General features: G+C 40.5%; 1 protein-coding gene across 1 annotated transcript in view; it reads left to right on the top strand.

Moving 5' to 3' along the window:
• CNTNAP2 (contactin associated protein 2) overlaps nt 1–14297 on the top strand; it is a 1643672-nt gene that overhangs the window by 682457 nt on the left and 946918 nt on the right. The window lies entirely within an intron of this gene.

The raw sequence follows: 14297 nt of genomic DNA, 5'->3' as shown, positions 1-14297 counted from the left end.
TTCCTCTGCTAGGCTTCATAATATCACAAACACCTAAAAGTCGAGAGCAGTGAGTGTACTGTTTCAGAGACTTGTGACATCATCAGCATTTGCATGGGAAATGAAGAATCCTGGACATGAGTCCTGGTAAAAAAAGTTAGGGGCACATTGATTTGCAAATATTTACATGTAAATACTTTTACAGATGTTAAAGTCTACCCTAGAGATGAGCACAGTTTACATTTATATCTAAATTTCCCCAAAATGTGTGGGTGTTCAGGGTGTAGGACTATTATACTGTCCAGCTGGAAAGTTCAGGGGCCCTGAGTCTTATTTCATTCACACCAGTTTAACACCTGTGTAACCTGAATGCAATGGGGTTTCTTCCAATTTACAGTACATGGGTATAAATTAATCTATTTTGTAAAGGTCCATATTTCACCATTGTTGCTGTAGTATCTGAATGCCTTCAGATTAAGCAATGTGAGTAACATCTGTCATGTGTAGTTCAATCTCCCATCCTCTTCCAGTGGGGAGAGCAGAGTGTGCAGTGTAGTGTGGTATCTTGTTTTGGTAGGACAGGTTGTTTGTTTTTGTTTTTAATGTATACACTATGTGTTTATTAGATAAGGTAGTTCCTGTGGGAGTTTGTTCCACAGTCTTGGATTAGACTCCCAGAAAGCTTTGTCTCTTGCAAGAATGAACTTTACTTTTATTGTGGAGAGTTCCATTGTGTCTGAGGAGTGGAGATGGGAGGACACAAATTGAAGACAGCTCATCAGCCAGGATGGGACAGAATCTCCTAGTCAACCAGAGATGGTAGAAAGCATTGCATCCAGGAGGATGAGAATGGATGTCTTCCCTCTATCCAATAATGAGATGATGATCTGTACAAGACAGTGGTTGGGTTGTGAAGTCCTGAATACTGACATCTAATCTGAAGACCAGGTCCAGGGTATGACCAACGCTATGGTTTGGATCAGAGATGATTTGTGAAAGTCCTATAGAGCTAAGTGAGGATATGAGCTTGAGTATGACCTGAGCGATTTTAGCATGAATTTAGACCACAATCAGGTGTTAGGATATAGATATTCAGGTCTGTCTGCAAAGACCTATACTTTAAGAATTTAGGTGTATTCTTATCACTTAGCAAGTTATAGAGGTATAAAAGAAAGACTCAAAATCACAGTCTGCCTGTTTATAGGGTCTTTTCTCACTGTGACAGTCTGAGGCCCTGTTCTTAGGCTAAGCCATTGGCTAAGCAGCAGAGGCAGCCATAAACTGCAAAGTGTATGGTCACGTCCTTACATTCCAAACTAGTCACATTGAAATAAGGTGCTATTGAGCTGTTAGGCGTTATCAGGACAGAATTGTATTCCTATCACCTCCACATAAAGGGAAAAGCCTAGAAGATGTAAAAGGAAACTTTTTGATGGTATCCTGTCTGGCAAGAACTCACTTATCAATAGCAGGGGTGTGAAATCCCCATTTCTTTATTGTTCTATCACTGTAGTCCCCATTTTCCTTTTGTTTGTCTGTATAATTGTTTCTGTCTGCTGTATAATTAATTTTGCTGGGTGTAAACTAATTAAGATGGTGGGATATAATTGGATAAATAAGCATCTGACAATATGTTAGGATTGGTTAGTTAAATTTCAGTAAAATGGTTGGTTAATGTATAGCTAAGCAGAACTGAAGTTTTACTATATAGTCTGCAGTCAATCAGGAAGTGGTGATGGGGGGAATGGGAACAAGGAATGAAGGTGGGGGAATTTTAATCGTGTTTTGCTAAGGGGGGAATGGGAACAGGGAAACAGGCAAGGCTCTGTGGTGTCAGAGCTGGGAAGGGGGACACTAAGGAAGGAAATTGGAATAATTGCTTGCTAGAAGTTCACCCCAATAAACATTGAATTGTTTGCACCTTCGGACTTCGGGTATTGTTGCTCTCTGTTCATGCGAGAAGGACCAGGAAAGTAAGCAGGTGAAGGAATAAGCCCCCTAACATTAGGTTCCAGAACTGTGTCTAAATTTCACCAGCTTTGAGGGAAGTTCTGATCTAGGCTTTTGGTGCATCTCTAATCTGTTAATCTATTCAGATTATAATTCAGTGTTCTAAAAACTAATCCTGTTTAGCTGAAGTCAATCAGGTTTTTTGTATTGATTTCTGTGGTAACGAGTTTGGACTGTGTGTATGCATGTGTGTGCACGTGCATGTGTGTATACACAGTTTTTCATATTACATTGAAGAGTTTGTGATCAGAAAGTCCATTTGATTTTCTAAGCACATGCTGGACATAATTCTGCACAGCCTACCATCCTGTACCACCATCCTATTGAAATCAGTGGGATGACAAGGATATAAGTCAGAATTGAATTCAGCCTGCTATGTCTAAAACATGGTTATGTAATAAAATGGCCTCTTCCTCTTAGCCTTATTAGGTCGCAATAAAAGTGCCATTAATTGTGGTTTGTTCGCTCAGAATCAATGATTCCCAATTTGTAAAGATCGGAACACCTCCCATTTTGGGGAGTACCAGATGTTTTTGAGAGAGTAATATTCTTGGGAACCTTATGCGATTTTAAAATATTGATTCAGTGCCTAATGCTGGGTTGATCTAAAACTGCCAGAAAGAATAATACCAGTCAAAAACTTGAACGTATGGAGTTGCAATATAATAATAAGTGGTTACCTTGGATTTCACCTGCTATCAGTCTGGAATCTGTTTGGGGTATTGCCAATATTTAGGCAATCAGCATATGCTAGCTAAGAGTTTTATAAATTTAAAAGTTTGACTTAATGAATGCTCCAGGCATGGGGCCAGAGGATGCCCTTTTGATCAACGTAGACACATTTCACAAAGCTGGAGTTGGTTTATGATGTGTCAGAATTGCAAGCATTCAAGATAAGTTTCTTAGAACACTTCCAGCTCATGTAAAACATAAATGGTTCCTTTGGTATTTATTGCTCATGATCAGATTATTAGGTTAGTAATTATCTCTAAATTTTCATCTTTCTTTCCCTTCATTTAATAGAAATTATAGAAATATAGGTACCTTGTTTAATTTATTTATTTTTTAAAAATCTCATTGTACGTTCTTTATATCATCTTTTGTGTTTGTAAAGTACCTAGTACAATGCATCTTCAGCCTATATTAGTACAGTCTTTTGTACTAAGAAAAAGTAAAATGATGACATTTCCTAATGGAGAAGGTTAAAAAAAAATATCTGCAAGACTCTTAAGAGGATGGAAAACTATGTATTAAAATATTTAAAATCCATGATGTGGTGGGGACTTCTTGGCTCAGTCTAATGGGCTATATGGAATCCTCTACCTGTAAGTCATATGTCTAAATGTAAATTGGTCATCATTCACCATATGCCATTACCACTCGATGATTGTTCAGTGACCTGAGTGAAATGCTTTGGTGGTCTCATTGCAGCTGTAGATGTAATAGAACATCTATTTAAGCACTTGATGGGAGTGTCAGTAGCGAGGCAAATGACTATATTTATATAGTTATATTTGAAGGCTAATCTACTCTATCACACAAAACAAGGTGTCATTTGGAAGTTAGCCTTAAGTCTGCTTGTGCAAGACTTGTTCTGTGGAAACAGAACTTTACTCTGCAGGGCTGTCAAGAGAGGACATTGCAAATGTTCTAAAATTAACTTTTAAAAAAATCTATATAGGATCAATACTGATCCGTGGTCTCTCTTATTCCCAATGCAGTGAAAATTCTTATTGTAATCATTTGGAATTTTGTGTGAGAAAAGCACTAGACCATATAGCGCCAAGACTGATGATCATTGACTACAATAGGACTTTTTGTTCAATTAATTGTTCACCATTGAAGTATGTGGGTCACAATCTGTCCATTTCTTTTACTTTTGAGTGCTAACTTAATTTTTCAAGCAGGCAAAATCTTTTGAAATTGGCAAAAAAAAGTGTACTTTCAGAATAAGAATAATGACTTTCAAGGGATTTGGTCCTTGCACTAAGTATATAGATTGTGGCACAAAATTTGGGTTATTGTTTAACAGTGTAATTTTGTTTTAATCAGAGAAAATGAACCCACTGGGGTTTTCTATATATTTTGGAACTACTTTTTAAAAATGTTGTTTCTATTTAAAACTGAACATGTCTCTTTCAGTTTGAAGCCCTGAAGAATTCCATTCCAAGATCTCTACTTGCTTTGCGTGTGTGTATATATATGTATATATTTGCTTTTACTTAGAAATGGATACCACTGCTATTCACATTTTAACATTTCCTCTTAAAATGAGGGCAGTCAATGCCTAAAAGCAATTAATTTGCTATCAAGATGGTGATTTGACCATAACCTGTTACAATATTTTAGAACAAGGCCTAAATTACTAGTTTAATTTCCCAATATACCAAGGAAATTGTGGGTGAAATACAAGTACTGAAGATATTCTAAAACATTATTTGTTTAAGTGAGGGTGATCTGTGTAAAAATGAAAGACAAGAGTGTATCTTGTAATGCTCAGAAAGCACTATGTCTCATGCTTCATTTGACACACATATTTTGAGTATGGGCAATATTTAAATAATAACTCACCTTTTTGTCATCACGGTATACTCACAATCATTAATTTTCAAAGTATTTCTCCGAGTAAATCAATTGCAATAATTTTGTATGCTGTTTTGATGGTAAACTTCTAATTGTAGAGTCAGTTGTAATTCTCTGGTTTTTTTTTTTTTTTTTTGCTAATAGAGCAGCACAATCCCAGGATATGATCCTGAAAACATTTAGCATGCATGTAAATATTTATAAGGCTAGAACCTCCATTAGACAAAAACCTCTCATAGAGGTATATCCTCATCTCTCTCTCCTATATGTGCATTTGTAATCACCAGTCTGCTTAAAAGGAATTAAGCAAATGGGATGTGTCTACTCAGTTTTGGCAGCAGATTTCCTTTGGGATTTTAGTGTCTTATTTCCCACAGTAAAAAATGGAATTTTTCTCAAAACTTCTGTAGCTGTCCTCTTTGTGAATTAAGTAATTCTTTCCCATCTGCTACTATTTTTCTCTTTCTAAGCCTTACATAGGACTACATCTGACTCTTCTATTCTTTGTACTTCAAGAATATCTTGACTGAGAGGTAATTTAATGAAGTGAATAAAACTGTATTTCAAAATAAAATTTTTAATGTACTTTCACCTAGAAAGAGGCAGGACTGAACCAAATCTCTAAGTGTGAGCACTCTTAAATGTAGAGGAAGTTTAGATCTCAGTTGACCGTCTCTGCTAGCCCCAATTTCAGTATTTGGTGGAAACTAAATGCTACTTGTGGAGGTGCGGGGGGGGGGGGGAGGGGGGGAGTTCCTAAAGTTTAATTCCAGATTTAAACTTTGTAGCTCTGGTCCATCTCTGTTTTCACTCTAGAAAAATGTTCTAGTGATTGCATTGTGCATTCTAGCTCTTCTTTCCAGAGGAATTCTGTTGCATTGCACTAGTCTGGTGGATATGTTGTGATATGCAGTATTGGCAGATGAGACAGCTGTTCCCTTTTGCATGTTACTTAAAATTGTTCTGAGCAGCAGAGAGCCCTCTGTTTCACTGACAAGTCCATCAACTCAACTTTGATATTATGTTTCTGAAGGAGATGGGGGGCAATAAGTATGTTCATTGTGGGGAGTTCCCTGTGCAGGCAAGATGATACATTTTGTGAGAGCTCTAACTTGTCATTGATCTTGTTCAATGTGCATGTCTGACTGTGACAGGAAATAGATATGTTGGCCTGCAGAGCAGATGATCTGTATCTCCTTTTTCTTGTTTTTAATTGAGATACTGCACTGTTTGTTCTCCTCCAGTGCCCAGTGAAGACAGGGCAATGAATACGTACAACAATGCTTAGTCTCAATCTGGCTAAAATGTACAACAAACTGAGAGAGAAACGAATAGATGGTGGGGTGGAATTTTCAGAAGCATCTGAGTGACCCAAGAGTTGAGAAAGTTAATTCCATTTCATGAAGCATTTCAATATTTGGATTTGCCCCCATTTAGAATGAAAACCAAAATTTTGAAATCCTCTGCTTAAGGGAAAGCCCTGGGGTCTATGACTCTGGGGCAGTCTGTTTGGTTTGCAGTGCTACCCTGGAACTATCACTCTGGCTGCAAGCCTATGAGCTTGGGAATTTACTGTTCCTGGCTCCTTGTCAAACAACCATGCAAGCTGCAGAGGAGGCTAGGAGCTTGGGAACTGGGGCACCCAGGTTTTCCAGACTCTCTGCTCCCCATCAGCCTGCCAAGTAAATTGCCAAAGATTGAAGAGCCTGGAAGTCTAGGCTGCTCAGCAATCCTCCACGCAGGTAAGTTGGCCAGAAACAGGACAGGCTTCAATCTAGGGTTCCATTGGACCTCTGTAGAAATCTAACTGTCAGTGCAAAACATTTTGATGTAGATGAATCATTGTTCTGCAACAGAAAACTATTCTGTCCTGGGGTTCTACTAGAGCCATGTCTGCTCCTGGATTACCCAGTGTCGTCTTTTATTATTTGTATCACAAGAGGCCACAGCTGATAACTCTTGGCACTAATTGTAGTAGGTATTATTAATACACCTAATAAAAGACAGTCCTTGTTCTGAAGAGCTTACATTCTAAATAGACAGGAAGACAGATAGTTGGAATAAGGAAACATTATTATCTCCATTTTACAAATGGAGAACTGAAGCGGAGGGAGATTAAGTGATTTATCCAAGGCCAAACATTAAGACTATGACAGTGCTCAGAATTGTACCTAGATTTCAGTTTCTTAACCTTAAGACCATACACCTTGTGTGTAATACAGTCCATTTTTGCATCAGTTGTCCAAGAAGCTATGGCCAGTTCTCTTTGACCTCAACATAGTGATTTCTTTCTTTTGTAACCTCAGGTGCATTTACTGTAATAACCTCTATTTGAGGTTATCCTTGAAAAGTGTCTAGAAGTTTCAAGTAGTGCAGATTGGCATAGCAGGATTACAATAGTGACAAATATATAACATTGGAGCTATTATTATTTCATAATTCACAGTATCACAAGAGCTATCAAGTTTTACATGGCGCAATACACTCCATAGTGAATGTTTTTTCACTCCATTATGCCAGTCTCGAGATCAAGTCCTTAGATTCTCCTGGAACACATGCTGTCTTAATGGCAGTGCAGCATGCTATTCAGTTTACAACAGCGGTTCTCAACTATGGTACGCAGAAGTCTTCCAGGGGGTACATTAGCTCATCTAGATATTTGTCTAGTTTTACAACAGACTACATAAAAAGCACTAGTGAAGTCAGTACAAACTAAAATTTCATACGACAATGACTTGTTTATAATGCTCTACATACTGTACACTGAAATGTAAGTACAATATTTATATTCCAATTGATTTATTTTATAATTATAGGGTAAAAAGGAGAAAGTAAGCAATTTTCCAGTAATAGTGTGCTGTGACACTTTTGTATTTTTATGTCTGGTTTTATAAGCAAGTAGTTTTTAAGTGAGGTTTAAATTGGGGGTACCCTAGACAAATCATGCTCCTGAAAGGGGTACAGTAGTCTGGAAAGGTTGAGAGCCATTGGTTTACAAGTCCAGCAAACATTTATTTATTTCCTCATTTCCTTATAAATTAGCTAAATTTCTCCTCCATTTCATGCTTTATAGCATGATTGTTGTAAGCTTATTCTTTCCTGAGATCACCTGGCTACATGACATGACCATATTTTATCAGCTTCTATCCTCTGCTCACTCACTGTAACTCTCCTGCCTTTACTAAGCAACTTCAGTCGTGCTGCATCACTAACATCGAGCTTGCTATCTGCAAAGTGATAACATCCACACTTTTGAAAAGAAACTATTAAAAGATCACAGTGTAATGAAATCTTGTGTTCATAATTTGCTTTTTATTAATTTTATGTTTTTCTTTTGTATTTATTTGTAATTACATGCTGGCTTTTCAGAAGCAATGTAAAAGTAAGTTTATTTAGGATGAGTGTCCGTACATTACAAAAGGAGAAGCAGCAGCAAAATTAGAGATCTGGAATGAAAACCTGCCCCTATTGGAGTTTCCCCTCTGCCTTCAATGGGGCCAGGATTTCACCTCTGTCTTGTAAACTATTCCCCTTTGCACTGGAGATTGAAAAACACCCTTGTGGCATCTATAAAAATGTTTATAGGAAAATATAATATTTAGAAATTATTCATGTCCTGAATTTCAGAGCAGCTGACCTACCACAACTTCAATTGAATTCATTTGGGAGACTGCAGGTGTTCAGCATCTTTCAAAACCAGGCTACTTGTATGTAGGTACCTAACTATGTATAAAAGCCTAATTTTAAGTACCTGGGTTTGAAAAGTTTGGCCATTATTTATTAAGGCTGTAGGCACTGGCAATGGCAGTGGCTGTTGGGGGAGACAATTCAATTAACTCACTATATTCTGTCAATCATAAAATAGAAGTGTTGCAGGTTTTATCACTGTCCCATCAGGACAGATTAGGCGCCAGAGGCAGAAGACCTTAGACAAGCAAGTTACTTTTAAAATGTGTCTGTCATAGCTATGTATATGACATTACAAGTGAAGACCTAACATAAGCCTGATCCTGTGAAGGCCTGAACACCGTTTAGTGCCATTACAGTCAATGGGAGTTGAGGGAGCTCAGCCATTTGCAGGAGGCATTCAACAACTTGCAAGGTAAAGTCCACCGTTTTTCTGCTAGGTATGAGTGTGAGCCTCAGGCATAAAATGTTCCCCTGTTGAGATTTTTATGGTGAAACTCAAAGCAAAAACAGAGAAATTTCACACTTTTTATAGTGGATGACAACTGAACAAGCCTGAGAATTCTAGTAGAATCACTATAGAAAAGAAAATATTCATTGCACATGTTCCTCCCCCTTTTTCTTACTCAGAAAACAAAATCCAGCATTTATTTTGAATCAGAAAAGTGCTGACATTCACAGTAGAACGACCGATGCTCAACAAGATCATATTTCCTAATTTCCTTTGTAGTTTTAATGATTTGTGTATTCAGTCTCCTGTAGTGTAAATGACATGGAATATAAATGAATGCATATTGCATGAATGCCTTTTATAAGAGATCACTGGGAAGGAATTACTGCCTTAGCATAAATGTACTGTTACTGCTTGAGTAATGATAGCAGCATACGAGTCCCTTCTTCCTTTCAGAAAACATTATTCCTTTTAGAGGCATTGTACTACATCAAGAAAAAATTACCAATGGAATGCTGTTAGTTCACATATACCCAACTCAGCCTTAACTCTGATATTGCTTTAGTGGTGCCACTACATGTATATAACATTTGTTCCTTTTCACACAGGCACCTTTCAGCTTTCCCTGGGGTGCTCCACCCCTAGGCCATGCCCCCACTCCAAATCTTCCCCCAAGGCCTCTCCCCCCCCCTTCCAGCCCCTGCTCTGCCCCCTCCCCCAGGGCTCCACCTCCCCCCACCTTTTTCTGTTCTCACTTCGCCCCCTCCTCCAAGCGCACCCCATCCTTGCTCTGCCTCTTCCCACCCTGGCTCCTACCACTCCCCACCCCCAGCACCTCCTGCCCACCATTGAACTGCTGATCGGCAGCAGGTGGGAGGTAAGGAGATGATCGGCAGGGACCACTGAACAGCTGATCAGCAGGTGGCTGGTGGGTGCTGAACACCCCCTGGTTTTTTCCCCGTGAATGCTCCAGCACCAGCGCACCCATGGAGTCGGCACCTATGCCTTTTCATATATAGATTGATAATGGAGAACTGATTTGTTGCTGCTAGTCCTCTGATATATTTGTTTATTTCTGCAATCATATGATCAAGAGCATTTAATTTTACTTTTTGATGATCTCTTCTGCATTCCTCTCACTAATCTTTCACAGCCATTACTTCTACCAATAACAGAAGGGGGGAAGATTGCCATTGTGGAAACTCAAAGTCTTTGTGAAGATTCTCTCAGATCTCCGGACTTTGTGTCCCTGCCCTCACTTCCCCAACCAAAAGAAGAGCTCAGAAGAAAACTCTGAGGGAAGCCTCAATGAGATTTCTGTTCTTTTAGGGCCAGATTTTAGAGGTAGTTAGGTGCCTAATGAGATTTTCAAAAGAACCTAAGACGTGTTGAAGTCAATGAGATTCCTAGGTGCTTTTGAAAATCTGGTCCCTAGTGTCTACCTGCAAATTTTCCAATGGGAACTTTATCCCTCTCTTTAAAAATACTGGGATTACAGGCTTCCCTGTGTTGTGTACGTATAATCAATTGTATGGAATCCTAGTGATTTTGGAGGCTTTAAACTCATGACACCTGGGACGTTTCCCTCTGGTGTTATCCAGTGATCTGCTAGGTCACTCCAATCCTTGACTCTGGGAGCCAGCCTTACGTTGCTGTGCTGTGAGAACCCCCACTCCTGGGCTGTTCACACACAGCCACTGGCATGGAAGCTGCTCCTTGGATTGTGCAACTGAATGACGCTAGTCAATATCTCCGGTCCCAGACACAACCCTAGGAACCTCCATCTTGCAGTGTCCAGTTATGCCCGCTGGACGCTGCAAGCTTATATGGGTTCATCAATTTAACAAAGAAATTGATATGTATCAGGCTTGTTATCTCAAGGGGCGTCTCTAACATGCTTTAAACCAAATGCACTGTTTCAAGTAGAATAAACAAACTAATTTATTAACTATAAAGATAGATTTGAAGTGATTATAAGTCAAAGCATAACAAGTCAGATTTGGTCAAATGAAATAAAAGCAAAAGGCATTCTAAGCTTATCTTAACACTTTCAGTGCCCTTACAAACTTAGATGCTTCTCACCACAGGCTGGCTGGTTGCTCTTCAGCCAAGTTCTCCCCTTTGATGAGCATTTCAGTCGCTTGGTGTGTGGTGTCTGTAGATGGAGGTGGAAGAGAGAGAAAGAGTATTACAAATATCTCTCCCGTTTAGCATGTCCTTTCTTCCCTCTTTGCTTTCCCCCTTCTCCCCCTCCTGCTTCAGAGTCAGGTGAGCATTACCTCATCGCAGTTCCAAACTGACCAAAGGAAAGGGGGTGACTCCCTCGAGAATCAAACAGATTATTTTGTTGCTGTCAGCGTCCTGTGAGGCTGGGCTGGGTTTGTCCCATACATGCCCTGATGAGTTGTGAACTGCCTTTCTGTTCTTGGAGAGTTTTTGCCTGGGCTTGCTTTAAGCCAGGAGGATATATTTTCAGCCTCATAACTATATACATGAAATTATAACCTATAACATTACTGTAACAATTACTGTAACAACCAATAACAACACAGTGCATCATGAGCCTTCTGAAGACATCCAACATGACAAACTTTGCATTGGATACCACACAATCATTTTACTAGGATGAACATGGGGGTGCTGAGTGTTCCCCCTGAAGTACAGAGTGTCACAAATCCCATCTTAGTTTACTGCAAGGGGGTTAGTCACTGAATAGCTTGAAGGCAGTTAGTGTTATAGTTCTCTTGGCATCCAGCCATTAAGGCCATGAGACGGTGTGCTTCAGTTTCCCCCCTTCACACACAGCAAACCAGGTTTTTATGGTTTCTCTGCTGTGATAAGCTTTAAACCTGTTTACAGGTATTAATTGAAAAGTAGCGTTATCATAAGGTTTAACATCCATGTTAAAATTCTTATACCCAAAACTTAACATTAATACCAATTTTTTATCACAGATGTGCATTTACAAGTATCTTTAATATACCACACTCTCTGTTCAGATAGTATAGTTTGAGGTTAGTTTATTCATTACCCATGGTGTCCTTTGACTCTCTCCCACATAACAAGTCTCTGGCTTTTCTTTCCTTCCAGTGTTCCCCTCTGTGTGGGCTCTTAATTTAATCATGTTCCTGGAATTCTGATGGCACAGGTTTTGGCGAGATAGGTGTTCAGGGGAATCCTGCACATTGGTTGCCTTTGGGGAGCGGTCTCCCAACCCCAGGACTGTACATATGTAGAAAATCCAGCACCCTTTTTTGCGGTTACCCGGTGTTTCCCCCTCCCAGCACTGAGTCCTTCCCTGCCCCTAGAGGGCTGTGATCTGTCCTCTCTGGGCTAGGTGTATTTACCCTTTGATCAGATGCACCTTTTCCCAGCAGCTTTCCCATAACTGCTCCCTGTCTTTCACCATCCTGGGGGAAAACACTCCCCTCTCTGTCAGTTGGGTCATTTGTGTTCTCAAACTACCACCTGGCAATTTCCTGGTCTCAACTCCTCTGCTGTCACAGGTGTTGAGCTGCATCTTGATCTAAAGAGACACAGTTACTTTCCGAAAACTTATCAGAAATAGCATCCTGAAAACCTGGGACCTGGATTGGGATACCCTCTGCCACCCCTTTCTCTGTCCTTGAGAAGTCAGCTGTGTGACTGCTCCCCTCCAGGAGGTCAGTTACACAGTTCATTCTCAAAACCTGGGTCATAGGCTGAGTGCCTGGGTGCACAGATGCTGACCCAGCCATCCTCCTAGTGTCCTGGGCCATCCTGCCCTAAGTGACTAGTGAGGAGACATTCCTGTATCCCCACTATTCTTCCCCAGTTTCCTCCTCTGGCCCCCCTCCTCAGACACATTTCTCTGTGCTCCCTAGGAAGGGTTCTGTCTCTTATTCAGATGCAGAACTCTGCCAGCTAACAACTGGAACAGTTTCCTTAATCCCCGACAGCACCTCCTGCCCCTGCGCCTGAGGGCATGTTGCCCTCTACTGGAAAGGAACTAGTCTCAGCCCCTCCCATACTTGGAAGCACACTGCTTCCCTGTGTTACAGAGTCACAGGAATCCTCGCCCACCTCAGTGTTCCATTACCCCCACAGTCAAGACTTTCCAAGCCTTCCCACACCACATGGATTTTAGCTAGTGGTATGAGGAATTTGGTTTTGCCCACCCCCCACAATCTCTGCCATTTGGCCAGGCAACATATTGGCCTCTGGGACCACACTCTGCTTAATCAGAGAGATCTGGGCCCCTGTATCCCTCTGCCCCAAGTATTCCCTGCCATCAATTTGGACAGACTTAACATGCTCCATATCTGGTTCTGTAGAGGCTAACCTCACAGAACCAATATGATAGGTTTCAATTGCTTGGGGCGGGGGGTTCTGTGTTGAGGACAGCATGAGCTATTGTTTGCCTGCTTCCTCCTAGCACAGGGCATTTATTCCTCAGGTGATCAACGGAATTACAGTGGTAGCATCTATTGGGCTCTTCTACTTTTACAGGAGATTTGGGATGAGGGTTAGAGGACTGTTTTTGGGTAAGAGAATGTTAAGGCTCCCAACCCCCTTCTCCCTTCTCAGGGGCAAAATGGGATCCTCCCTTCCCACCAGTTTTAAAGCCCTCTTTCTGTGGCCTACCCTCAAAAGTCTCCTGATTCTGTTTAAAGGCATCAGCTAAAAAAGGCATCTGCTCTCATCCACAAACTTTACATCTTTGTCCCATAGACACTGCTTTACATCAGCCTTTATGCTTAGGAAATGCTCTCAAGCAAAAAGTTCCAACATTCCCTCAAAACTTGCCACCTCTTTGCCCCTGACCTGTTTTCCCAACAAATCTTTCATTTTGTTTACATATTCCCCACTACTCATACCAATATCCTTCTTAAGATTCCTAAATTTAACTCGATATGTTTCAGGGGTAATCTGAAAACTTCGCAAAAAAGTATCTTTAAATGTACAATAGTCTAAAGCATCTTCAACAGGCATTCCATTAAACACATTTCAAGCTTTACCAGTTAATTTCACAATCAGGGTAGGAACTCTCGTATCAGGGATTTCATGCATTACACACAGCCTTTCGAAGGTAATCAGATATTCAGCAATATAATCCTCTTCACTGTGTGCAGGACATAAGCGTTCCCATTTGTGGATTTTTGGAGTGATGGGAGTCGTTGGGGTCGGGGGGAAGGGGAGGTTCTGGTTCTGCTTCTGTAGAAGGTCCAGTTGGTGTGTTTGCGCTCTCTCTCTCTCTTTCTTTTTTCTTTCTCTCTCTCTCTTTTTCTTCCATGGCCCTTTTGTGTGCAGCTTCCTCTCTGGATGCCTCCTGGCTGCCTCTGTCTCCATAGTTTTCCTGGCCGCAGCAGCTTCTTTGAGCCTCATTTCCGTCTACCACATTTGAAACTCGTGGTCTTTTTCCTTCTCTTCCGCTTCCAGTCTCACCAGCTCTAGTTTTGTAGCTGCCTCACTGGTAGTCATTTTTCTGCTTTCTTGTGCTTATTTTGTTCACCTGAAATAAACAGAAAATAACAAAACTGTGACCTCCTCCTGACTGTTCTTAGCCACTGCACTTAAGATTCACTTAAAATCACAAATATCAGTGCTT

Source organism: Malaclemys terrapin, chromosome 2 (assembly GCF_027887155.1).
Source record: "Malaclemys terrapin pileata isolate rMalTer1 chromosome 2, rMalTer1.hap1, whole genome shotgun sequence".
Lineage (NCBI taxonomy): Eukaryota > Metazoa > Chordata > Testudines > Emydidae > Malaclemys > Malaclemys terrapin.
The sequence above is the reverse complement of the archived record's forward strand: the minus strand, read 5'-3'. Positions and strand labels throughout refer to the sequence as shown.